This window comes from Kogia breviceps, chromosome 9 (assembly GCF_026419965.1).
Source record: "Kogia breviceps isolate mKogBre1 chromosome 9, mKogBre1 haplotype 1, whole genome shotgun sequence".
NCBI classification, from domain to species: Eukaryota; Metazoa; Chordata; class Mammalia; order Artiodactyla; family Physeteridae; genus Kogia; species Kogia breviceps.
Window position 1 is genome coordinate 39,693,911 of NC_081318.1, and position 27,247 is coordinate 39,721,157.

The window sequence follows — 27,247 nt, forward strand, 5'->3', positions numbered from 1 at the left end:
AGTAAATTGTATTTCTGCAGCATATCTGTTCTTTTAGTGAAACATATTTTGAAAAGTGTCTCTGAACTTATAAATTGAGCTCTCTGGGAAAAAAAACACAAAAATATATAACGGCAATAATGTGATTTATGAGCATTAAGGCTTTCAAACAAACCCCCATCCCCCAAAGATGCCTTGCTTGGTATATCTGTCATCTAAAAAGGAGGAAGCACTTCTAAATGAATTATCTTTTACTTCTATTTTTTTTAAGTATTTTTAAAATTTATTTTATTTTTAATTGAAATATAGTTGATTTAAAATGTGTTAACTTCTGCTGTTCAGCAAAGCTATTCAGTTATACATAAACATATACTTTTAATATTTTCTCTGAAACCTGAGAGACTACCAATAAAATTCAAAAGACTGCAGGAAGTACTTGCTCTTAAACGGGCAATAAGGATTCCTATTTTTCCCTTATAAAAAGAGGTTGAAGCAAATCTAGTCCTTTTAAGAAATCTTGCCTTCTCAGCCTATGGAATTCTGTTTAAAATGTGTTTTGCCTTATGAGTGATGTAATTTAAGCTACTGCTTACATCTATATAAGGCACTTTACTTCTATGATACTAAAAAGTAGTGTTAGTCACTACAGACTTCCAAGCTATCACCTCTGTAAGATCCCTCTGGCTAATACCAATGAACATATTCCATACTCTGAATCTCTTTTCCTCCCTTTCTCCCCTAGAAAATATAATTGCTATTTTAAAAGACCACAAAGTGGTAAAAATAATTTATTCATTTCCAAAAAGGAACTTAAATGCAAGTACGATCTCTTTTGCAAAAGCTAAGGGGTCAAATGAATAAGATATTCTAGCAAAACTTCAACTATTAAACATTACAGAGGATAGTCTACTTATTCAGTAACATTACATGACTAGATGGCCATCACAGGTATTTCTTCTGCTTCCATATCACACAGAAAAAGGGAAACTTTGAGATCATGATGTATTCTTGGTCCCAACAGACAACAGTGGCATAAGTCCTCTTGTGATCTAGTTGCCACAGGGTTTCTGTCATCTCTCTCTTGAGAGCTCTAAGGCACACTAGCTTCTTTAAAAAATTGAGGTAAAATAGTATATAACATTGTATAAGTTTCAGGTGTACATTATAATTCAACATCTGTACACCTTATAAAGTGATCACCATTAAAGGTCTAAAGTTACCATGAATCCTCATATGCTTGACCCCCTTCACTCTTTTTGTCAACCCCACACCTCCTTCTCATCTGGTAAACATGAATTGTTCTCTGTAGCTAAGAGTTTGGTTTGGTTTGGTTTGGTCATTTTGGATTTTTTAATATTCTACATATGAGTGAAATCATAAGGTATATGTCTTTCTCTGTCCAACTTATTTCATTTAGCATAATACCCTCAAGGTCCATTCATGTTGTCAAAAATGGCAAGATTTTACTATTTTTTTATGGCTGAGTAGTATTCTGCTGTGTGTGTGTGTGTGTGTGTGTGTGTGTGTGTGTGCATGCACGCATGCACTCACACGCATCCTTTAACTAATTACTATAATTTTAGCTAATTTTACTACTTTTGTCTTTTTTATTTATCTATTTTTTATTGGAGTATAGTTACTTTACATTGCTGTATCAGTTTCTGCTGAACAGCAAAGTGAAAAACATATACATATATCCCTTTTTTTTGGATTTCCTTTCCACTTAGGTCACCACAGAGCACCGAGTAGAGTTTCCTATGCTATACAGTAGGTTCTCATTAGTTATCTATTTTATACATATTAGTGTATATATGTCGATCCCAATCTCCCAATTCATCCCACCCCCCCTTCCCCCTTGGTATCCAAATGTTTATTTTCTGCATCTGTGTCTCTATTTCTGCTTTACAAATAAGATCATTTATTACTTTTGTCTTTTTAACCTTCCTACTTGCTTTATAAGTGATTGATGCATTACCATTACTTTTTCCAGTATGATTTTTTTTACTTTGATATGTTTTCTTTTTCTTTTTTCTATTTTTCTTTTTTTTTTTTTTTTTTTTTTGGCCATGCTACACGGCTTGTGGGATCTTGATTCTCCAACCATGTAATGAACCTGGGCCCGTGGCAGCAGAAGCGTGGAGTCCTAACCACTGGACCACCAGGGAATTCCCAGTACGTTTTCTTGTTATTGATTAGTGTCATTTCTTTTCAATTAAAGAAGTCCCTTCAACATTTCTTGTAAGGCCAGTTTAGTGATGATGAACTCCTTTAGCTTTTGCTTATCTGGAAAACTCTTGATCTCTCCTTCAATTCTGAATGATAACTTTGCTGGGTAGAGAATTCTTGGTTGGAGTCTTTTCCATTCAGGACTTTGACTATGTCATGCCCCTCCCTTCTGGACTGCAAAGTTTCTGCTGAAAAATCTGTTGATAGCCTCATGAGTGTTTCCTTGTACATTAACAAGGGTTTTTCTCTTGCTACTTTTAAGATTCTCTCTTTATCTTTAACTTTTACTGTTTTAATTATAACATGTCTTGGTGCAAATTTCTTTGGGTCCATCTTATTTGGAACTCTCTGGGCTTCCTGAACGTGGATGTCTGTTTCCTTCCTCAAAGTAATTAGCCATTATTTCTTCAAATATCTTTTCTGGCTCTTTCTTTCTCTCTCTTCTCCTAGAACCCCTAAAATACTAATGCTTTACCACTTGATGTTATCCTAAAGGTCCTTTAAGGTATCTTCACTTTTTAAATTTTTTTTTTTCTTTTCACTGCTCTGTTTGGGTGAGTCCCATTGCTTTGTCTCCTAATTCACTGATCCATCCTTCTGCTTCATTCAGTCTGCTGTGTTTTTTTAAAATTAATTAATTAATTAATTTTTGACTGTGTTGGGTCTTTGTTGCTGCACAGGCTTTCTCCAGTTGTGGCGAGCAGCGGCTACTCTTGGTTGTGGTGCGCGGGCTTCTCATTTCAGTGACTTCTCTTGTTGTGGAGCACAGGCTCTAGGCTCACAGACTTCAGTAGTTGGGGCATGAGGGCCCAGTAGTTGTGGCTTGCAGGATCTAGAGCGCAGGCTCAGTAGTTGTGGTGCACAGGCCTAGTTGCTCCGTGGCATGTGGGATCCTGCCTGACCAGGGCTTGAACCCATGTCCCCTGCATTGGCAGGCAGATTCTTAACCACTGCACCACTAGGGAAGCCCCATTCAGTCTGCTGTTGAAAGCTTTAGTGTATTTTTCTGTTCAGTTGTTGTATTATTCAGCTCTGTAACTTCCATTTGGTACTTTCTTATATTTTTTATCTCTGTTGGTGTTCTCACTGTGTTCATTCATTCTTCTCCCAAGTTTGGAGAGTATCTTTATGAGTTACCTTGAACTCTTTATCAGGTAGATTGATTATCTCCATTTAATTAAGGCCTTTTCCCAAGGTTTTTGTATTGTTTTATTTGGAACATATTCCTCTGTCTCCTCATTTTTTCAGGCTCTCTGTGTTTGTTTCCATGTATTAGGAAAATCAGCTACCTCTCCCAGTTTTGAAAGAGTGGCTTTGTGTAAGATATATGATATGTCCCATCGGGTCCAGAAGCACAATCTCCCTGGCCACCAGAACAAGATGGCCCCTGTGTGGGCTATGTGTGCCTTCCTGCTGAGGCATGGGGGTGGGCAGGGCTGTTGCCTGGCCTCGTTGCTGTGGTGCATAGCTGTGGCTCTTTGGAGGTAGATGGGGCTCCCAGTAGGGTGCGCCTACTGGTGCTTGCAGATTAGAGGGAGAATTCCAAAATGGTGCCTGCCGGTGTCAGTATTAGCAAGGTAGAATGAGGTCTCAAAAATGGTGTCTACCAGTGTCTCCCTTTCTAGAGAGAATACCAATAGGTTCCTGTCTCTCTGAAAGATACATTAAAATTAGTTAAGTGTGTCTCCTTCACTTATGGTCTAGGTACTTTTGAATCTGGTTTTTTGCTTGTTTGTTTTTTGTTTTTGTCTTTATTTTTTGCTACAAAGTGAGTCTGCAAATGAGCCCTTTAAGATTGGGTTCATCATCTCCTACAGTACTATGGCTTTCCTGGATGTATCGTTGCTGTTTTGCCAAGCCAGGGGTTAAAGGGCTTATCTCTCCTGCATGGGATCTAAGGGTTGGGGTGCCTGATGTGGAGCATAAATTCATCACTCTTAGGAAAAATTTCTGTATTTTTGAGCTCCCTCCCAATTGTGGATTGCTCACCTGGGGTGGGATTTTTTGGCAAGACTGTGTCTCTGACACTACTACCATCTCAGTGCTCCCTTTTTATCCTTTGTTGTGGAGGTTTTGTTCATCAAGTTTTCAGGTCTTTTCAGAGGAAACTACTCCACATGTGGTTGTAGATTTGTTACTCCACTGTAGGAGGTAAATTCAGGATCTCCCTAAACCACCATCTTAAACCACTGTCTAAGACATACTAGCTTTTTATCTTTAGACTTGCCTTTCATTCTCCTTTCTCTTTCATCCCAGACATGGCAGTAATTTTAACCTTAGGGGTAGAAAAACCTGATGCTGACTGTTCAAAAAAATCTAATCTTTTTGCCATATGGAATAGTTGAAAATATCAAGAAAAGAAGCTTCCATCTGTTTACATCTCAAAATATTATCCTCACATACTTATTCAAATTGATCTCTTTTCAGCAGATATCTTTGCCTGCTGAAGACAAAACTGTCAAAGAAATTGGGAACATTAGACATCTCCTTATACAGTAGATCCTTTTTAAAATCATGGTTCAAATCTTTTAAAGCACTAAACAAAGTACATAGTGCAGTTCCTAAGACATAGTAAATATTCAATTAAGATGAATTAATATTAATGAATATGTAATTAATATTTACATATTATTTTTATTATTATAAGTCTAGGTTTACAATTATTTTGAGTAGGATCTGCCATCAGGGGAATGTGACCCAACTTCAAACTCCACTTACTTCCCAAGGTACCCCAGAACCAATATTACCTGTTTCTCATTGTTTCCAGTCTCTTAAGCTGAACTTTAAATTTCCTCATAGATCTCTCTCTCTCCTCATAATCTCTCTCTCTCTCTCTCTCTCTCCCCCCTCATAATCTATCTCTCTCTCCTCATAATGTCTCTATAATATCTCTCTCATAATCTCTCTCTTCATAATCTCTCATTCCTCATAATCTCTCTCTCTCTCCTCATAATTTCTCTCTCTCTCTCTGTCTCCTCATAATCTCTCTGTCCTCATAATCTCTCTGTCCTCATAATCTCTCTCTCTCATAATCTCTCTCTCCTCACAATCTCTCTCCCTCTCCGCATAATCTCTCTCTCTCCTCATAATCTCTCTCTCTCCTCATAATCTCTCTCTCTCCTCATAATTTCTCTCTCTCTGTCTCCTCATAATCTCTCTGTCCTCATAATCTCTCTCTCTCATAAGCTCTCTCTCTCCTCACAAGCTCTCTCCCTCTCCTCAAAATCTCTCTCTCTCCTCATAATCTCTCTCTCCTCATAATCTCTATCTCTCCTAATCTCTCTCTCCTCATAATCTCTCCTCATAATCCCTCTCTCTCCTCATAATCTCTCTCCTCATAATCTCTATCTTTCTCTCTCCTCATAATCTCTCTCTCTCTCCTCATAATTCTCTCTCCTCATAAATCTCTCTCTCCTCATAATCTATCTCTCCTCATAATCCCTCTCTCTCTCCTCATAATTTCTCTCTCTCTCTCTCCTCATAATCTCTCTCTCTCTCTTCATAATCTCTCTCTCTCTCCTCATAATCTCTCTCTCCTCATAATCTCTCTCTCTCTCCTCATAATCTCTCTCTCCTCTCTCTCCTCATAATCTCTCTCTCTCCTCATAATCTCTCCTCATAATCTCTCTCTCCTCATAATCTCTCTCTCTCCTCACAATCTCTCTCTCTCCTCACAATCTCTCTCTTTCTCCTCATAATTTCTCTCTCTCTCCTCATAATCGCTCTCGCTCACCTCATATTCTCTCTCTCTCCTCATCATTTCTCTCTCTCTCCTCAAAATCTCTCTCCTCATAATCGCTCTCTCCTCATAATCTCTCTTTCACCTCATAATCTCTCTCTCTCTCCTCATAATCCCTCTCTCTCTCCTCATAATCTCTCACCTCATAATCCCTCTCTCCTCATAATCTCTCTCTCTCCTCATACTCTATCTCTCCTCATAATCTCTCTCTCTCCTCATAATCTCTCTCTCCTCATAATCTCTCTCTCCTCATAAACTCTCTCTCTCCTCATAATCTCTCTCTCCTCATAATCTCTCTCTCTCTCCTCATAATCTCTCTCTCTCTCCTCATAATCTCTCCTCATAATCTCCTCATAATCCCTCTCTCTCTCCTCATAATCTCTCTTCTCATAATCTCTATCTCTATCTCTCCTCATAATCTCTCTCTCTCCTCATCATTTCTCTCTCTCTCCTCATAATCTCTCTCTCCTCATAAACTCTCTCTCTCTCCTCATAATCTCTCTCTCCTCATAATCTCTCTCCTCATAATTTCTCTCTCCTCATAATCTCTCTCTCTCCTCATAATATCTCTCTCCTCATAATCTCTCCTCATAATCTCCTCATAATCCCTCTCTCTCTCCTCATAATCTCTCTCCTCATAATCTCTATCTCTATCTCTCCTCATAATCTCTCTCTCTCTCCTCATAATTTCTCTCTCTCCTCATAATCACTCTCTCCTCATAATCTCTCTCTCCTCATAATCTCTCTCTCCTCATCATTTCTCTCTCTCTCCTCAAAATCTCTCTCCTCATAATCGCTCTCTCCTCATAATCTCTCTTTCACCTCATAATCTCTCTCTCTCTCCTCATAATCCCTATCTCTCTCCTCATAATCTCTCACCTCATAATCCCTCTCTCTCCTCATAATCTCTCTCTCTCCTCATAATCTATCTCTCCTCATAATCTCTCTCTCTCCTCATAATCTCTCTCTCCTCATAATCTCTCTCTCCTCATAAACTCTCTCTCTCCTCATAATCTCTCTCTCCTCATAATCTCTCTCCTCATAATCTCTCTCTCCTCATAATCTCTCTCTCTCTCCTCATAATCTCTCTCTCTCTCCTCATAATCTCTCCTCATAATCTCCTCATAATCCCTCCCTCTCTCCTCATAATCTCTCTCCTCATAATCTCTCTCTCTCCTCATAATCTCTCTCTCCTCATAATTTTTGTCTCTCCTCATAATCTCTCTCTTTCTCCTCATATTTTCTCTCTCTCTCCTCATAATCTCTCTCTCTCCTCATAATCTCTCTCTTTCTCCTCATATTTTCTTTCTCTCTCCTCATAATCTCTCTCTCTCCTCATAATCTCTCTCTCCTCATCATTTCTCTCTCTCTCCTCAAAATCTCTCTCCTCATAATCGCTCTCTCCTCATAATCTCTCTTTCACCTCATAATCTCTCTCTCTCTCCTCATAATCCCTCTCTCTCTCCTCATAATCTCTCACCTCATAATCCCTCTCTCTCCTCATAATCTCTCTCTCTCCTCATAATCTATCTCTCCTCATAATCTCTCTCTCTCCTCATAATCTCTCTCTCCTCATAATCTCTCTCTCCTCATAAACTCTCTCTCTCCTCATAATCTCTCTCTCCTCATAATCTCTCTCCTCATAATCTCTCTCTCCTCATAATCTCTCTCTCTCCTCATAATCTCTCCTCATAATCTCCTCATAATCCCTCCCTCTCTCCTCATAATCTCTCTCCTCATAATCTCTCTCTCTCCTCATAATTTCTCTCTCTCTCCTCATAATCTCTCTCTCCTCATAAACTCTCTCTCTCTCCTCATAATCTCTCTCTCCTCATAATCTCTCTCCTCATAATTTCTCTCTCCTCATAATCTCTCTCTCCTCATAATCTCTCCTCATAATCTCTCTCTCTCTCCTCATCATTTCTATCTCTCTCCTCATAATCTCTCTCTCCTCATAATCTCTCTCTCCTCATAATTTCTGTCTCTCCTCATAATCTCTCTCTCTCCTCATAATCTCTCTCCTCATAATCTCTCTCTATCTCCTCATAATTTCTCTCTTTCTCCTCATAATCTCTCTCTCCTCATAATCTCTCTCTCTTTCCTCATAATTTCTGTCTCTCCTCATAATCTCTCGTTCTCCTCATATTTTCTCTCTCTCCTCATAATCTCTCTCCTCATAATCTCTCCTCATAATCTCTCTCTCCTCATAATCTCTCTCTCCTCATAATCTCTCTCTCCTCATAATCTCTCTCTCTCCTCATAATGTCTCTCTTTCACCTCATAATTTCTCCCTCTCTCCTCATAATCTCTCTCTCCTCATAATCTCTCTCCTCATAATTTCTCTCTCCTCATAATCTCTCTCTCCTCATAATCTCTCCTCATAATCTCTCTCTCTCTCCTCATCATTTCTATCTCTCTCCTCATAATCTCTCTCTCCTCATAATCTCTCTCTCCTCATAATTTCTGTCTCTCCTCATAATCTCTCTCTCTCCTCATAATCTCTCTCCTCATAATCTCTCTCTATCTCCTCATAATTTCTCTCTTTCTCCTCATAATCTCTCTCTCCTCATAATCTCTCTCTCTTTCCTCATAATCTCTCGTTCTCCTCATATTTTCTCTCTCTCCTCATAATCTCTCTCTCTCCTCATAATCTCTCTCCTCATAATCTCTCCTCATAATCTCTCTCTCCTCATAATCTCTCTCTCCTCATAATCTCTCTCTCTCCTCATAATGTCTCTCTTTCACCTCATAATTTCTCCCTCTCTCCTCATAATCTCTCTCTCCTCATAATCTCTCTCTCCTCATAATCTCTCTCTCCTCATAATGTCTCTCTTTCACCTCATAATTTCTCCCTCTCTCCTCATAATCTCTCTCTCCTCATAATCTCTCCTCATAATCTCTCTCTCCTCATAATCTCTCTCTTTCTCCTCATAATTTCTCTCTTTCTCCTCATAATTTCTCTCTCTCTCCTCATAATTTCTGTCTCTCCTCATAATCTCTCTCTTTCTCCTCATAATTTCTTTCTCCTCATAATCTCTCTCTCTCCTCATAATCACTCTCTCCTCATAATCTCTCTCTTTCACCTCATAATCTCTCTCTCCTCATAATCTCTCCTCATAATCTCTCTCTCCTTATAATCTCTCCTCATAATCTCTCTCTCCTCATAATCTCTCTCTCTCCTCATAATCTCTCTCTTTCACCTCATAATCTCTCTCTCCTCATAATCTCTCCTCATAATCTCTCTCTCTCCTCATAATCACTCTCTCCTCATAATCTCTCTCTTTCACCTCATAATCTCTCTCTCCTCATAATCTCTCCTCATAATCTCTCTCTCTCCTCATAATCTCTCCTCATAATCTCTCTCTCCTCATCTCTTTCTGTCTCTCCTCAAAATTTCTGTCTCTCCTCATAATTTCTCTTTCTCCTCATAATCTCTCTCTCTCTCCTCATAATCTCTATCCTCATAATCTCTCTCTCCTCAAATCTCTCTCTCTCTCATAATCTGTCTCTTTAAACTCATAATCTCTCTCTCCTCATAATCTCTCTCTCCTCATAATCTCTCTCTCCTCATAATCTTTCTCCTCATAATCTCTCCCCTCATAATCTCTCTCTCTCTCCTCATAATCTCTCTCTCTCTCCTCATAATTTCTCTCTTTCCATAATCTCTCCCTCTCTCCTCATAATCTCTCCTCATAATCTCTCCTCATAAGCTCTCTCTCCTCATAATCTCTCTCTCTCTCCTCATAATTTCTGTCTCTCCTCATAATCTCTCTCTTTCTCCTCATAATTTCTCTCTTTCTCCTCATAATTTCTCTCTCTCTCCTCATAATTTCTCTCTCTCCTCATAATCTCTCTCTCACATAATCGCTCTCTCTCCTCATAATCTCTCTCTCTCTCCTCATAATCTCTCTCTCTCTCCTCATAATTTCTCTCTTTCTCCTCATAATCTCTCTCTTTCACCTCATAATCTCTCCCTCTCTCCTCATAATCTCTCTCTCCTCATAATCTCTCCTCATAAGCTCTCTCTCCTCATAATCTCTCTCTCTCTCCTCATAATTTCTGTCTCTCCTCATAATCTCTCTCTTTCTCCTCATAATTTCTCTCTTTCTCCTCATAATTTCTCTCTCTCTCCTCATAATTTCTCTCTCTCCTCATAATCTCTCTCTCACATAATCGCTCTCTCTCCTCATAATCTCTCTCTATCTCCTCATAATTTCTCTCTTTCTCCTCATAATCTCTCTCTCCTCATAATCTCTCTCTTTCCTCATAATTTCTGTCTCTCCTCATAATCTCTCGTTCTCCTCATATTTTCTCTCTCTCCTCATAATCTCTCTCTCTCTCCTCATAATCTCTCTCCTCATAATCTCTCCTCATAATCTCTCTCTCCTCATAATCTCTCTCTCCTCATAATCTCTCTCTCTCCTCATAATGTCTCTCTTTCACCTCATAATTTCTCCCTCTCTCCTCATAATCTCTCTCTCCTCATAATCTCTCCTCATAATCTCTCTCTCCTCATAATCTCTCTCTTTCTCCTCATAATTTCTCTCTTTCTCCTCATAATTTCTCTCTCTCCTCATAATTTCTGTCTCTCCTCATAATCTCTCTCTTTCTCCTCATAATTTCTCTCTTTCTCCTCATAATCTCTCTCTCTCCTCATAATCACTCTCTCCTCATAATCTCTCTCTTTCACCTCATAATCTCTCTCTCCTCATAATCTCTCCTCATAATCTCTCTCTCTCCTTATAATCTCTCCTCATAATCTCTCTCTCCTCATAATCTCTCTCTCTCCTCATAATCACTCTCTCCTCATAATCTCTCTCTTTCACCTCATAATCTCTCTCTCCTCATAATCTCTCTCTCTCCTCATAATCTCTCCTCATAATCTCTCTCTCTCCTCACAATCTCTCTCTTTCTCCTCATAATTTCTCTCTCTCTCCTCATAATCTCTCTCTCCTCATAATCTCTCTCCTTATAATCTCTCCTTATAATCTCTCTCCTCATAATCTCTCTCTCTCTCCTCATAATCTCTCTCTCCTCATAATCTCTCTCTCTCCTCATAATTTCTCTCTCCTCATAATCTCTCTCTCTCTCCTCATAATCTCTCCCCTCATAATCTCTCTCTCCTCATAATCTCTCTCCTCATAATCTCTCTCTCTCCTCATAATCTCTCTCTCTCTCCTCATAATTTCTCTCTCTCTCCTCATAATCTCTCTCTCCTCATAATCTCTCTTTCACCTCATAATCTCTCTCTCCTCATAATCTCTCCTCATAATCTCTCTCTCCTCATCTTTCTGTCTCTCCTCAAAATTTCTGTCTCTCCTCCTAATTTCTCTCTCTCTCCTCATAAAATTTCTCTCTCCTCATCTTTCTGTCTCTCCTCAAAATTTCTGTCTCTCCTCCTAATTTCTCTCTCTCTCCTCATAAACTTTCTCTCTCCTCATAATCTCTCTCTCTCTTCTCATAATTTCTGTCTCTCCTCATAATCTCTCTCTCCTCATAATCTCTCCCCTCATAATCTCTCTCCTCATAATCTCTCTCCTCATAAACTCTTTCTCTCCTCATAATCTCTCTCTCTCTCTCCTCATAATTTCTCTCTTTCTCCTCATAATCTCTCTCTTTCACCTCATAATCTCTCTCTCCTCATAATCTCTCCTCATAATCTCTCTCTCTCTCTCCTCATAATCTCTCCTCATAATCTCTCTCTCTCCTCACAATCTCTCTCTTTCTCCTCATAATTTCTCTCTCTCTCCTCATAATCTCTCTCTCCTCATAGTGTCTCTCCTCATAATTTCTCCCTCTCTCCTCATAATCTCTCTCTCCTCATAATCTCTCTCTCTCCTCATAATCTCTCTCTCCTCATAATCTCTCTCTCTCCTCATAATTTCTCTCTCCTCATAATCTCTCTCTCTCTCCTCATAATCTCTCCCCTCATAATCTCTCTCTCCTCATAATCTCTCTCCTCATAATCTCTCTCTCTCTCCTCATAATCTCTCTCTCCTCATAATTTCTCTCTCTCTCCTCATAATCTCTCTCTCCTCATAATCTCTCTTTCACCTCATAATCTCTCTCTCCTCATAATCTCTCCTCATAATCTCTCTCTCCTCATCTTTCTGTCTCTCCTCAAAATTTCTGTCTCTCCTCATAATTTCTCTCTCTCTCCTCATAAACTCTCTCTCTCTCCTCATAATCTCTCTCTCTCTTCTCATAATTTCTGTCTCTCCTCATAATCTCTCTCTCCTCATAATCTCTCTCTCCTCATAATCTCTCCCCTCATAATCTCTCTCCTCATAATCTCTCTCCTCATAAACTCTCTTTCTCTCCTCATAATCTCTCTCTCTCTCCTCATAATTTCTCTCTTTCTCCTCATAATCTCTCCCTTTCACCTCATAATCTCTCCCTCTCTCCTCATAATCTCTCTCTCCTCATATTCTCTCTCTCCTCATAAACTCTCTCTCTCTCCTCATAATCTCTCTCTCTCTCCTCATAATTTCTCTCTTTCTCCTCATAATCTCTCTCTCTCTCCTCATAATCTCTCTCCTCATAATCTCTCTCTCCTCAAATCTCTCTCTCATAATCTGTCTCTTTAAACTCATAATCTCTCTCTCCTCATAATCTCTCTCTCTCCTCATAATCTCTCTCTCCTCATAATCTCTCTCCTCATAATCTCTCCCCTCATAATCTCTCTCTCTCTCCTCATAATCTCTCTCTCTCCTCATAATTTCTCTCTTTCTCCTCATAATCTCTCTCTTTCACCTCATAATCTCTCCCTCTCTCCTCATAATCTCTCTCTCCTCATAATCTCTCCTCATAATCTCTCTCTCCTCATAATCTCTCTCTCTCCTCATAATTTCTGTCTCTCCTCATAATCTCTCTCTTTCTCCTCATAATCTCTTTCTCCTCATAATTTCTCTCTCTCTCCTCATAATCTCTCTCTCTCATAATCTCTCTCTCCTCATAATCTCTCTCTCCTCATAATCTCTCTCTCCTCATAATCTCTTATCATAATCTCTCTCTCCTCATAATCTCTCTCTCCTCATTTCTGTCTCTCCTCATAATCTCCATCTCCTCATAATTTCTCTCTCTCTCCTCATAATCTCTCTCTCTCCTCATAATCTCTCTCTCCTCATATTCTCTCTTTCACCTCATAATCTCTCTCTCCTCATAATCTCTCCTCATAATCTCTCCTCATAATCTCTCTCTATCTCCTCAAAATTTCTGTCTCTCCTCATAATCTCTCTCTCTCCTAATAATCTCTCTCTCCTCATAATCTCTCTCTCTCTCCTCATAATTTCTGTCTCTCCTCATAATCTCTCTCTTTCTCCTCATAATTTCTCTCTTTCTCATAATTTCTCTCTCTCTCCTCATAATTTCTCTCTCTCCTCATAATCTCTCTCTCACATAATCGCTCTCTCTCCTCATAATCTCTCTCTCTCTCCTCATAATCTCTCTCTCTCTCCTCATAATTTCTCTCTTTCTCCTCATAATCTCTCTCTTTCACCTCATAATCTCTCCCTCTCTCCTCATAATCTCTCTCTCCTCATAATCTCTCCTCATAAGCTCTCTCTCCTCATAATCTCTCTCTCTCTCCTCATAATTTCTGTCTCTCCTCATAATCTCTCTCTTTCTCCTCATAATTTCTCTCTTTCTCCTCATAATTTCTCTCTCTCTCCTCATAATTTCTCTCTCTCCTCATAATCTCTCTCTCACATAATCGCTCTCTCTCCTCATAATCTCTCTCTATCTCCTCATAATTTCTCTCTTTCTCCTCATAATCTCTCTCTCCTCATAATCTCTCTCTTTCCTCATAATTTCTGTCTCTCCTCATAATCTCTCGTTCTCCTCATATTTTCTCTCTCTCCTCATAATCTCTCTCTCTCTCCTCATAATCTCTCTCCTCATAATCTCTCCTCATAATCTCTCTCTCCTCATAATCTCTCTCTCCTCATAATCTCTCTCTCTCCTCATAATGTCTCTCTTTCACCTCATAATTTCTCCCTCTCTCCTCATAATCTCTCTCTCCTCATAATCTCTCCTCATAATCTCTCTCTCCTCATAATCTCTCTCTTTCTCCTCATAATTTCTCTCTTTCTCCTCATAATTTCTCTCTCTCCTCATAATTTCTGTCTCTCCTCATAATCTCTCTCTTTCTCCTCATAATTTCTCTCTTTCTCCTCATAATCTCTCTCTCTCCTCATAATCACTCTCTCCTCATAATCTCTCTCTTTCACCTCATAATCTCTCTCTCCTCATAATCTCTCCTCATAATCTCTCTCTCTCCTTATAATCTCTCCTCATAATCTCTCTCTCCTCATAATCTCTCTCTCTCCTCATAATCACTCTCTCCTCATAATCTCTCTCTTTCACCTCATAATCTCTCTCTCCTCATAATCTCTCTCTCTCCTCATAATCTCTCCTCATAATCTCTCTCTCTCCTCACAATCTCTCTCTTTCTCCTCATAATTTCTCTCTCTCTCCTCATAATCTCTCTCTCCTCATAATCTCTCTCCTTATAATCTCTCCTTATAATCTCTCTCCTCATAATCTCTCTCTCTCTCCTCATAATCTCTCTCTCCTCATAATCTCTCTCTCTCCTCATAATTTCTCTCTCCTCATAATCTCTCTCTCTCTCCTCATAATCTCTCCCCTCATAATCTCTCTCTCCTCATAATCTCTCTCCTCATAATCTCTCTCTCTCCTCATAATCTCTCTCTCTCTCCTCATAATTTCTCTCTCTCTCCTCATAATCTCTCTCTCCTCATAATCTCTCTTTCACCTCATAATCTCTCTCTCCTCATAATCTCTCCTCATAATCTCTCTCTCCTCATCTTTCTGTCTCTCCTCAAAATTTCTGTCTCTCCTCCTAATTTCTCTCTCTCTCCTCATAAAATTTCTCTCTCCTCATCTTTCTGTCTCTCCTCAAAATTTCTGTCTCTCCTCCTAATTTCTCTCTCTCTCCTCATAAACTTTCTCTCTCCTCATAATCTCTCTCTCTCTTCTCATAATTTCTGTCTCTCCTCATAATCTCTCTCTCCTCATAATCTCTCCCCTCATAATCTCTCTCCTCATAATCTCTCTCCTCATAAACTCTTTCTCTCCTCATAATCTCTCTCTCTCTCTCCTCATAATTTCTCTCTTTCTCCTCATAATCTCTCTCTTTCACCTCATAATCTCTCTCTCCTCATAATCTCTCCTCATAATCTCTCTCTCTCTCTCCTCATAATCTCTCCTCATAATCTCTCTCTCTCCTCACAATCTCTCTCTTTCTCCTCATAATTTCTCTCTCTCTCCTCATAATCTCTCTCTCCTCATAATGTCTCTCCTCATAATTTCTCCCTCTCTCCTCATAATCTCTCTCTCCTCATAATCTCTCTCTCTCCTCATAATCTCTCTCTCCTCATAATCTCTCTCTCTCCTCATAATTTCTCTCTCCTCATAATCTCTCTCTCTCTCCTCATAATCTCTCCCCTCATAATCTCTCTCTCCTCATAATCTCTCTCCTCATAATCTCTCTCTCTCTCCTCATAATCTCTCTCTCCTCATAATTTCTCTCTCTCTCCTCATAATCTCTCTCTCCTCATAATCTCTCTTTCACCTCATAATCTCTCTCTCCTCATAATCTCTCCTCATAATCTCTCTCTCCTCATCTTTCTGTCTCTCCTCAAAATTTCTGTCTCTCCTCATAATTTCTCTCTCTCTCCTCATAAACTCTCTCTCTCTCCTCATAATCTCTCTCTCTCTTCTCATAATTTCTGTCTCTCCTCATAATCTCTCTCTCCTCATAATCTCTCTCTCCTCATAATCTCTCCCCTCATAATCTCTCTCCTCATAATCTCTCTCCTCATAAACTCTCTTTCTCTCCTCATAATCTCTCTCTCTCTCCTCATAATTTCTCTCTTTCTCCTCATAATCTCTCCCTTTCACCTCATAATCTCTCCCTCTCTCCTCATAATCTCTCTCTCCTCATATTCTCTCTCTCCTCATAAACTCTCTCTCTCTCCTCATAATCTCTCTCTCTCTCCTCATAATTTCTCTCTTTCTCCTCATAATCTCTCTCTCTCTCCTCATAATCTCTCTCCTCATAATCTCTCTCTCCTCAAATCTCTCTCTCATAATCTGTCTCTTTAAACTCATAATCTCTCTCTCCTCATAATCTCTCTCTCTCCTCATAATCTCTCTCTCCTCATAATCTCTCTCCTCATAATCTCTCCCCTCATAATCTCTCTCTCTCTCTCCTCATAATCTCTCTCTCTCCTCATAATTTCTCTCTTTCTCCTCATAATCTCTCTCTTTCACCTCATAATCTCTCCCTCTCTCCTCATAATCTCTCTCTCCTCATAATCTCTCCTCATAATCTCTCTCTCCTCATAATCTCTCTCTCTCCTCATAATTTCTGTCTCTCCTCATAATCTCTCTCTTTCTCCTCATAATCTCTTTCTCCTCATAATTTCTCTCTCTCTCCTCATAATCTCTCTCTCTCATAATCTCTCTCTCCTCATAATCTCTCTCTCCTCATAATCTCTCTCTCCTCATAATCTCTTATCATAATCTCTCTCTCCTCATAATCTCTCTCTCCTCATTTCTGTCTCTCCTCATAATCTCCATCTCCTCATAATTTCTCTCTCTCTCCTCATAATCTCTCTCTCTCCTCATAATCTCTCTCTCCTCATATTCTCTCTTTCACCTCATAATCTCTCTCTCCTCATAATCTCTCCTCATAATCTCTCCTCATAATCTCTCTCTATCTCCTCAAAATTTCTGTCTCTCCTCATAATCTCTCTCTCTCCTAATAATCTCTCTCTCCTCATAATCACTCTCTCTCTCTCCTCATAATCTCTCTTTCACCTCATAATCTCTCTCTCTCATAATCTCTCCTCATAATCTCCCTCTCCTCATGATCTCTCTCTCTCCCCTCATAATCTCTCTCTCTCCTCATAAACTCTGTCTCTCTCCTCATAATCTCTCTCTCCTCATAATTTCTCTGTCTCCTCATAATTTCTCTCTCCTCATAATCTCTCCCTCCTAATCTCCCTCTCTCTCCTCATAATCTCTGTCTCTCCTCATAATCTCTCTCTCTCTCCTCATAATCCCTCTCTGTCTCTCCCCTCATAATCTCTCTCTCTCATAATCTCTCTCTCTTCATAATCTCTCTCTCCTCATTATCTCTCTCATAATCTCTCTCCTCATAATCTCTCTCTCCTCATAATCTCTCTCCTCATAATCTCTCTCTCCTCATAATCTCTCTCTCTCCTCATAATCTCTTTCACCTCATAATCTCTCTCTCTCCTCATAATCTCTCCTCATAATCTCTCTCCTTATAATCTCTCTCTCTCCTCATAATCTCTCTCTCTCCTCATAAACTGTCTCTCTCTCCTCATAATCTCTCTCTCTCCTCATAATCTCTCTCCTCATAATCTCTCTCTCTCTCTCTCCTCATAATCTCTCTCTCTCTCTCTCCTCATAATCTCTCTCTCTCATAATCTCTCTCTCTCTTCATAATCTCTCTCTCCTCATTATCTCTCTCATAATCTCTCTCTCCTCATAATCTTTCTCTCCTCATAATCTCTCTCCTCATAATCTCTCTCCTCATAATCTCTCTCTCCTCATAATCTCTCTCTCCTCATAATCTCTCTCTCTCTCTCCCCTCATAATCTCTCTCTCCTCATAGTGTCTCTATCCTCATAATCTCTCTCTCATAATCTCTCTCTCCTCATAATCTCTCTCTCTCTCTCCTCATAATATCTCTCTCCTCATAATCTCTCTTTCCTCATAATCTCTCTCTCTCCTCATAATCTCTCTCCTCATAATCTCTCTCTCTCTCCTCATAATATCTCTCTCCTCATAATCTCTCTTTCCTCATAATCTCTCTCTCTCCTCATAATCTCTCTCTCCTCATAATCTCTCTCTCTCTCTCCTCATAATATCTCTCTCCTCATAATCTCTCTTTCCTCATAATCTCTCTCTCTCCTCATAATCTCTCTCTCCTCATAATCTCTCTCTCCTCATAATCTCTCTCTCTCTCTCCTCATAATCTCTCTCTCTCATAATCTGTCTCCTCATAATCTCTCTCTCTCCTCATAATCTCTCTCGCTCTCCTCATAATCTCTCTCGCTCTCCTCACAATCTCTCTAATAAATAAATAAACAAATAAATAAATTTCCTCAGACATTTATTCATACAGTCCTTCATTCAAGAAATATTCAGTGAGGTGGCGAACTCTGTACAAAATAGAAAGAATAAAATGTTATTGTGCTGGGCTTCCCTGGTGATGCAGTGGTTGAGAGTCCGCCTGCCGATGCAGCGGACACGGGTTCGTGCCCCGGTCCGGGAGGATACCACATGCTGTGGAGCGGCTGGGCCCGTGAGCCATGGCCGCTGGCCCTGCGTGTCCAGAGCCTGTGCTCCATGGCGGGAGAGGCCACAGCAGTGAGAGGCCCGCGAACAGCAAAAAAATAAGTTATTGTGCTAATAATAATTAACACAACCCTACACTCATAAGATTACAGTCCATTGACAGAGAGAGGTATTAGCCAAATAATTATCCAAGTGTGAAAGTGCCATTATAATATGTGTTAGGAAGGAAAATTACAAGAGACTATATTTTTAAGGAAGTCAGGGAAGGCTGAGCTGTTTGACCCAAGACCCCCCCCCCCAAATGTCTGTCTCCTTCTTCAGATATCAACTAGATTAAAAAGGAGGAAATAATTCTCTAGGCAGTGAGAATGATATATACAAAGGCTCTGGGGCGGAAAAGAACATGCCCAGAACTATGGATTGTAAGGTAGAACAAAGACAAGAGAGGAGCACAGTGCAAGATAAGGCTGGGGAGTTAGATATGGGTGATAGCATCCAGGCTCTTGGGATTTAACATGGACTTTAGCTTAAAATTCACAGTACAATTGAAGATTGAAAACAAAATGGGGATTGAACAAATGAAAGTGGGTTTACCTGGGAAATGGCACTTTTCACTTGCACCGAAGAGATACAAAGAGCTGAGACGTCAGCTTGCGAGAGAACAGAATGGTAACAAGGAAAAATGGTGGAGTCTATAAATATTTAGGAAATGAAGTCAAGAGCAGTGCTAATAGATTTCATATGAGAGAGTGCATGAGAAGGAGATGTTAAGGATGATGAACAGATTTCTAGTCTGGGATCTGAGTTTCAGGGAATAGGTTGGGAAGAAGTGTTTTTAAACAAGAGAATGATGTAGGCAGTGCTTTTCCATTCATAACTTGTTTTACTCATGTGTGTAAAATAGCTACTACTCTGATGGCAGGTGGCCCATAATTCTCTCTATTTTTATAATTATTCCTCAACTGGAAAAAGTACAAAGCTTAGTTTGATTTTGCTTCCTCTCTATACCCCATATGATTATTTTATTCTACAGGAGTAATCTAATCCATTTAACAAAATCATATAATGTTAGCAACTTAAAGGATCTTATGAGACTTCTCATGCCATTTTGAAAGAGGAAAAAAGTGAAATAATTACACAAATATTAGTAAAATCTATACCAGCTTTTTTTCTTTGGCTCACATCAAAAGCAAAATATCTGATCTATCAGTACTTTGGAATACATGGATTACTGGAACATGTGGCAACAGTAGAAATTCATCATTATCCCCAAGCCTTTAATGGTATTTTTATGGAGTGGATTTCTATCAGTATTTTATTCCAATTCAATCTGACACCCTGTAAAGGAGTGAACCAAATTTAAAGTCATTGCTTACATTCAACGTCATAGCATGTCCAGAATAAAGTTTCATTATGGCCCCACGTTCAATATCATAAAGCCATATAAACATATGTCTCATTTCATAAAGATGTCTTTTACTAGAATATGGTGAGTGTAATTCTTTCCGAAATGTTAATAATTAAAGAGCAAGTAAGTCTGTTTTGAAGATCAGTAAATATGTATTCCATACAAAATCATAACTTTACAAAAGTGTAATCCATGTTAAACCCCATCTCCAAGTTTCACCAAGCATACGTTCTTGCTTTACAAGCATATATATGACAGTTAAATTACATGTTTATCATTTTCACTGAGGATATTTGACATTTATAGGTTGTGGTAAAAACAAATTAGGTAATTCTGCTGCCTTAAAAAAGACAAACCCACTACAAAAGCTGGATGTTCTCTGCTTTCAAAGGAGAATAGTTTTGGTTTCCAAATGTGAGGAGTTTTTACTTATTTTCTCTTACATACATAAAAATAAAAAGGAATTGTAGACATTGATAGGCATTGTTTACTAAATTTTTGTAAATAGGCTACATTAGTTCTTGGCTGATAGTAATTTAAGAGACAAGTCATTCAGTGACTTAAAGGAAATAAAATAATTAAAGCAGGTCTTTTACTGGCACAAGCTGTATTATTATCCTCAGGTTGTTCTGCTGAAGCAGATTTATTTTGTATTGTGGTTTATGACCAAAGTTAGAGGTGTCTCTGAAAGAACAAATTTAACTACACCTATCACCCAACCTGAGTTCTTTTGCACCTTTTCAAGGGCATTACAATAGAGATTTGTGTGAACATGATTGCCTTTGGGAAAGCCTAGGTCTAGATTTTCTCTTTAAATGCTAGACCAAAAAGGACAGCTTGACTTTCAGGTTTCTGCATTCTCTTTAGGAAAGGAAGGTGTGAATTCGATCCCACAGAAACTTCTAAAAATCACATTTTAGCCACGGTATGGCAGAATGCTTGCTACAGATTCAGGCTCTGAATTTTAAGATAAGTATCTTTGCAGAGTATCTGCAAGTTTTGTGCGTTCCAGTAAATAATCCAAGCTTAAATGGGAGAGGGGATTCCTCTGTTACAAATTAAATTATGTTTCTAATTTTGAATTTTTTAATAATCATTCTGTAAATCAGAGAAGGCCTAAGCGATACCATGTCTTTAATTGATCATTAGTACTATACATTGTGACAGTATTATTTTATATCCACCTATCAGGCTCTATCCCATCATGATCTAAAGCCATTTAACTGGGGAAATTAAAACAAAATGGTAATTAGTCAGGAAGAGTCTCAGTTTTACTGCAAGATGGCATTGTTTGTGACTCAGGGCAAGAAAATTTGAAAAAGCATTGATGCATCCAATGCAGTGGGGGTGCTGGGAACATTGTCTCCTAATTCCACCATTTCCACTGCCATCTCTTGTTCCTTTCAAGTTGTACATTTTACCAGGAGTGCAGTTGATGCTATTTTTGTGGGTACCAAAGGCCCTTTTGTTTTGTTAAACCGAAGCCCTTCATTTAATAAATAAACATTTAATTATTTTTATATGTACTTGAAAAAAAGAAACATTTGACATCTAGAAGAGGTAGGCTTAATTTTAGCTTTCACTCTTAAATCTCTATAATATGTCTTGTTACTTAAATACTATAGTATCCCTTTGCCCTGCACAGAATGTGTATAAAAATGCCTCAGGTTTAGTATAAGAATTAAATGAGAAAACAGAATATATTATAAAAGCTTATAAATGTAGAAAAAGGGAGAGGGCTTCTCCTATACTTAGCAAAACTTTAAAATATGTAAAATATCTCAAATGGCTTTTCATTTAAAACCAACATAAACTGCCTAGAAATTAGCAATAATGAAAATATTACATTTAATAGCTTATATGACACAACTAAAGCAGTACTTGGAGAAATACTTAATAGCCTAACCATTTACATTACTAAGAAAAAAATATAATGAATATCCAACTTAATAAGTTAGAGAGCAATAAGAAAAGGTATATTGAAAGAAGTCATAAATGGCAAATATTGAACTGAAAAATAGAAATTAGTTATCTAAGAGATGCATATATAGGGAAAATAAAGAACAAAACAGATAAATCATTATCTAATTTTAAAAAAGGAAAAAGACAAATATACCAAACATAAAGACACAAATTTTCACAGAAGATGATGTCAAAGAATTATAAATTACTTTGCTCATCTCTGTAAGAATTAATTTGCAAATGTAGTTAAATAATCTAAGATAATCAAGATAGCATAAAAAATTGAAACCTACAGATTACCATGGAAGAAATAGAGAAACTTGTCAAAGAATAACCTCTCACCTCCCGTCTCCAGACACACAAACACATTCAAGTTAAAGCATTAATCATAAATAGATTCTTCAGGAAAGTCATGGAATTCTATAAATTTTTTAAGTAATACAAAACTATGTTATTTGCATTGCTCAAGAGAATCTTTAACAAACGCAAACATAGGTAAAAGATAAGCAAAAAAAAGTCTATTTCCCTAAACGCTATATAATCCATTATTAATTAGAGTCTTACTAGATTCTGGTATAATTCAATATTGAAGAACTATAATAATATAATCTGCATAGTAATATAGATTCAAATATAAAATATTTATAATCACTTCTCAAATGTTAAAAGATATTTTAACATATTTAAAAGAAAAATTTAACATCCACATTTGCCTTAAATTGTACAAAATAAGTTTACAATCATGGATATTTATTTGACATTAAAAATATAGATATACGTTTAAACACATATTTAGATATAAATCTAGAACTTATAGTATTAATGTGGATATAGATTTTAATGTGCAAACCAGTGTTCCTGTTAAATTTAGAAATAGTGCAAGGATATTCACTATTACCACTCTTGTTTAACATTGTTTTGGACATAACAGCTTATGTGATTAGACAAAAGAGAGAAATTAGGTAAGAAACGGGTGAAACTATCATTATATACCCAAAACAATATTGTATGCCTGGAGAACTGAAGTAAATCGACTGAAAAACTGTTTTTAAAATATATTCATTTTCAATGGAGGGATTAAGCATAGAGAGATATATTTTTAAAGTAATGTTCAACATTCACATAGAATAAATTTTGAAACACTCTTGTGGGACATAAAAATAAAATTTGAATTGATTAAAAAGCAATATGCTGTTTCTGGCTAGAAAGGCTCAAGAAGATAAAATGTTAAATTTCCTAAATTAATATTTAAAACATAATCTGTTCCCAATAAAAACAGCAATGTAATTTTTTTTGAACAAGTGAATTCTAAGGTTCCTACACATAAATTTTAAAAATCACACAAAAAAGAAAAAGAAGAAAAAGATCAGTAAACTTCTGGAAATCCTATTAGTCTGGTGCAAGATTAGACAGAGAAACCACAAAAGAGGAGAAAAAAGAGTCTTAAATTTGACTCTCATACATATATGTAGGACTTTAGCATAAAAGATCAGTGATTTTTTTATTATGGGTGAAAATAATGAATTGTTCAATGAATGGCATTGGGAAAAATCCATGCATCTTGAGAATATACAAAGCTACTATGTATAGCTTACACTAGAATTAATTCCTGATGGGCTCAAGATTTAAATATTAAAAATAAACTGCAGCGATATAAGAAGAAGGTACAATTTTGGCATGAAGAAGACCTTCCTAAATTTTATACAAAAAGTGTAAGCCATGAAAAGAAAAGGTATGTAAATTACAATAAAGCAGTCTCCTTGACAATATATGTCATTACAGATTCAAAAGCAAACATCAAAGAGAAGCAAAGCAAAAACAGCAAAAAAGCAACATCACCTAACAACATCTGATAACAAAGGTATGGTTCCCTTCAGATTTCCTTCAAGTTCATTAAAAATAAAATACCAGAAATTGGTAATTTTTAAAGGGCAATAGAGTGGCAGTTCACACACAAAAAGAAAATATATATGAATAATAAAAAAGTTAATCTTGTCTTTTATTCCAATATCATAGTGGTCTACTGCCCTTTGAAAACTCATAGATACTGAATAAATTACAATAAGCATATTTTAAGATGCATTTCTAAGTTCATAATAAGTTAAGGAAAATCCCAAAGAACCTATTTAGATGAACAGAGATATTAAATTGAAGAAATAAACAAATACTAAAGAAAGGACAAATATCCAAATCAAGAAACTAGAGCATTAAAAATTAAGATGCTAATTCTCAAAGCTCTAGTTAAAGGGCTATACATGTATGGAAAAAAGGAAACTAATCTTGGACAAGGAGAATTGAGAGAAAGCCCAGGTCCTCTAGCAGTACTGTCCAATAGGACTTTCTACGTGGAAGTGTTCTATAGTTGTGCTCGCCAATATAGTAGTCACTAGCCATGTGAGGGTGAACTTGAAATATGCCTCGTGAAACCAAGGATATAATGTTTAATTTTATTTAAGTTTAATTAATTTAAATTTTAAAAGCCACACATAGCTAGCACATAAGTTATTGGACAGCACAGCTAAGAAGCCTCAATATTAGTAAAAGATGGGGCTACAAAAAGGTTTCTTCCCATGTAAAATAACTTATATTCTTAAAAAATATCAGACGCATTTATTTAGAAATAGGTAAATGTTTCTTGAAATAGTCCCAAAATGTGTAAATAATTTTAAAATGTTGAAAAATCTGATTATATGAACAACTTCTGTTTATCAAAAACACCATAAAGTAAGAGTAAAAAAGAAAATATACATAATGAAAAAACAATTTTACCTAAATTACATAACTTTTTTTTTTTTTTTTTTTTTTTTTTTTTTTTTGTGGTACGCGGGCCTCTCACTGTTGTGGCCTCTCCCATTGCGGAGCACAGGCTCCGGACGTGCAGGTCAGCGGCCATGGCTCACGGGCCCAGCCGCTCTGCGGCATGTGGGATCTTCCCGGACCGGGGCACGAACCCGTGTCCCCTGCATCGGCAGGCGGATTCTCAACCACTGCGCCACCAGGGAAGCCCTAAATTACATAACTTTTATAAATAAATTTAAAATATGCAACCCAATAGAAAAAAAAGTATATATATTAATAGGTGTTTCCTATAATGGAAAACTAAAGGAACAATACATGACAAAAGTTTAACAATGCCAATTTTTGGTAAGGATGTAAAGATCACTCTCACTAACTGTTGATAACACGATATCTTTACATAGACACACACACACATACATGCAAGACGTTGCAAAACAACATAGTACATAATAACAGGCAAATAGACTGAAAAGGATTTCCTACTTATAAAAATAATTGTAAATACATTGGCAATGTCCTGATTAGGCATTTTGTTCTCATATCCACAATTAAGTCCTATAATGTAAGATTAAACATAAATCAAGAGCAAAGGTCACTAATGAAAATGATACTAACAAAAAAGAAACAAAATTGTATGCATGATATGATTAAGAGTTCAAACATAACATTTGAGTTTTACCATCCATAAAAACTGAACTATACTACCAACTACTTGTATCATATTTTATCAAATTATTAACAGACTTGGCCTCATTTGTTCAAAGACTAAATTATTAAGATAATAATTAAACATGAAATTGACTTATTTGTATATATTCTTTCTATAGTGAAAAAAGAGAGTGTTAATATCTACTTTAGAAATTGAAGGTCCATTGAAGATCAGTTCTTACAAAGAAAGTACTTTTTCATCAATAATTAAATCTGATAAAAATATTTGCAAATCTATGCAGAGAGACAGCAGGTTCATTAACAAAAGGTTATGAAGGTTCTTAAACTTACTCCCAAACGTAATTCTTTTGAACATTGAACAAAAAAATAAACATATGAAAATAATGGAAAAATCAGTACTCCTGAAATGCTGAGTCCATAATTCTTCCTGAATGACCAAGAACTTGTCCAAAAAAAGTAATTTCTGTACTGTTTTAGCATCTTTTTCAAATCTCTATTGCTATTGGAAATATTAGGTTTACATCAATTCTCTAATACTTTTAAGTCTGAATAAATTAAATACTCAGGCATAAAAATATGACTGTGAATATACTCACATATATACACACAGTTCTCAAAGAGCTTAGCATTTAATACATTTTAGAAATATTTCCAATGATATTTTGATTTTTGCTCTAAATTTGCCTTTGTCTGTAGCATTTTAAAAACATTTCTCAAATATGACATTTCCAGCAGCAGTTAATTTTCTTTTTACTTATATAGTGCATATGTACTAAACAGGTGCCCAACTTCCTGACATTCATCTCATGTACACTTCATAGATGTCCTTATTTGCAAATAGTCACTATGAGGTTTCTTTATTTAGCATTATATTTCATGAAAGATTAAATCCTTCTACTGAAGCTACTGCTCTAAAGCTTGATTAGTGACCTCTTCACATTACAGCAGTAATTTCAGGTCATATAATGGTTAGAAAAGCTCTTCCTTTATCCAACTTACTATTGTACAAAGAGTTTTGGTGTCTAGAGCAGGCAAATGAAGCCACTGACTTGCATTAAGAAAGTGTACCTTAATAAGAAGTATTCCAATGTATCTTTGTTTTACTTGCCATCTTAGAAAAATTCTATACTTTATACTCAGTTCTTCTAGAAACAGCTTGGCTCACTGACAATTCTCCCCTCTTGTGGTATTGCTATTTCCGGCCCATCATTCCTTAATTTTCTATTTGACCTCCTCCTTCCCTACCTGACCTCTGAATTTTGCAGAGTTTCAGTGCTTAGTTTTACGTCTTTTTCTGTTTTTAATCTGAAACGCTTCCCTACAAATTAATAAATTGATTTACAAATGTTGACTAAAGACCTGTAAGCTATATATGATCTCATTGAGTCTTGCTGTTTATAACTAATTATGTTTAATTTCATATTTTAGTTTAGTATTTCCCTTTGAATTTCATTCTTGTAGATCTCTGCCTAAATAATATCTCCACTTTAATAACTGATAGATATCTTATTCTCAGTATATCAAGCTGACATTCAAATCAAACAAAATATATTGATAAAACAAAAAAATAGAGAATTTGTAAGAATAAGTTCAAGCTCACTCTTAATTAGAGAATGCAAATTAAAACAACATCAAAATACCATTTCTCAACCAACAGACTGACAATAATTTTAAAACATGACAATATTTTCTCTTCATGAGGCTGAGAAGAAACAGGCACATTCATTCATTGCTACTGAAAAGGGAAATCAATACAATCTTCAGAGAAAAATTTTGGCAATACACAACAAAACTTCATGTGTGCTTACTTTTTGATCCAGTAATTACACTTCTAGATATCTACTGTGAAGATTCACCTCTAACAATATAAAAATACATAAGCACAAAGTTATTCATTGCACCACTGTTCATAACTGCAAAATATTGGAAACCTAACCTATGGTAAAGCCTCACAAGGCTGCAGCACATGGGGGAAGACCCAACCAGTGATCAGCAGATTCCCTGATTTGAGGAGATAAAGGTGAGAATTTGGGGAGACCAAAGTAGGTAGGGTTGACAGGACAGAACGCTAGTGAAAAGGGGCTGCCCAGAGAGAGAAATCTAGACGTCCACAG

The 27,247-nt window shown here is 37.1% G+C and overlaps 1 protein-coding gene across 1 annotated transcript in view; it reads right to left on the minus strand.

The window, feature by feature from the left end:
* DNAJB9 (DnaJ heat shock protein family (Hsp40) member B9) overlaps positions 1 to 27,247 on the minus strand; it is a 700,535-nt gene that overhangs the window by 8,766 nt on the left and 664,522 nt on the right. The window lies entirely within an intron of this gene.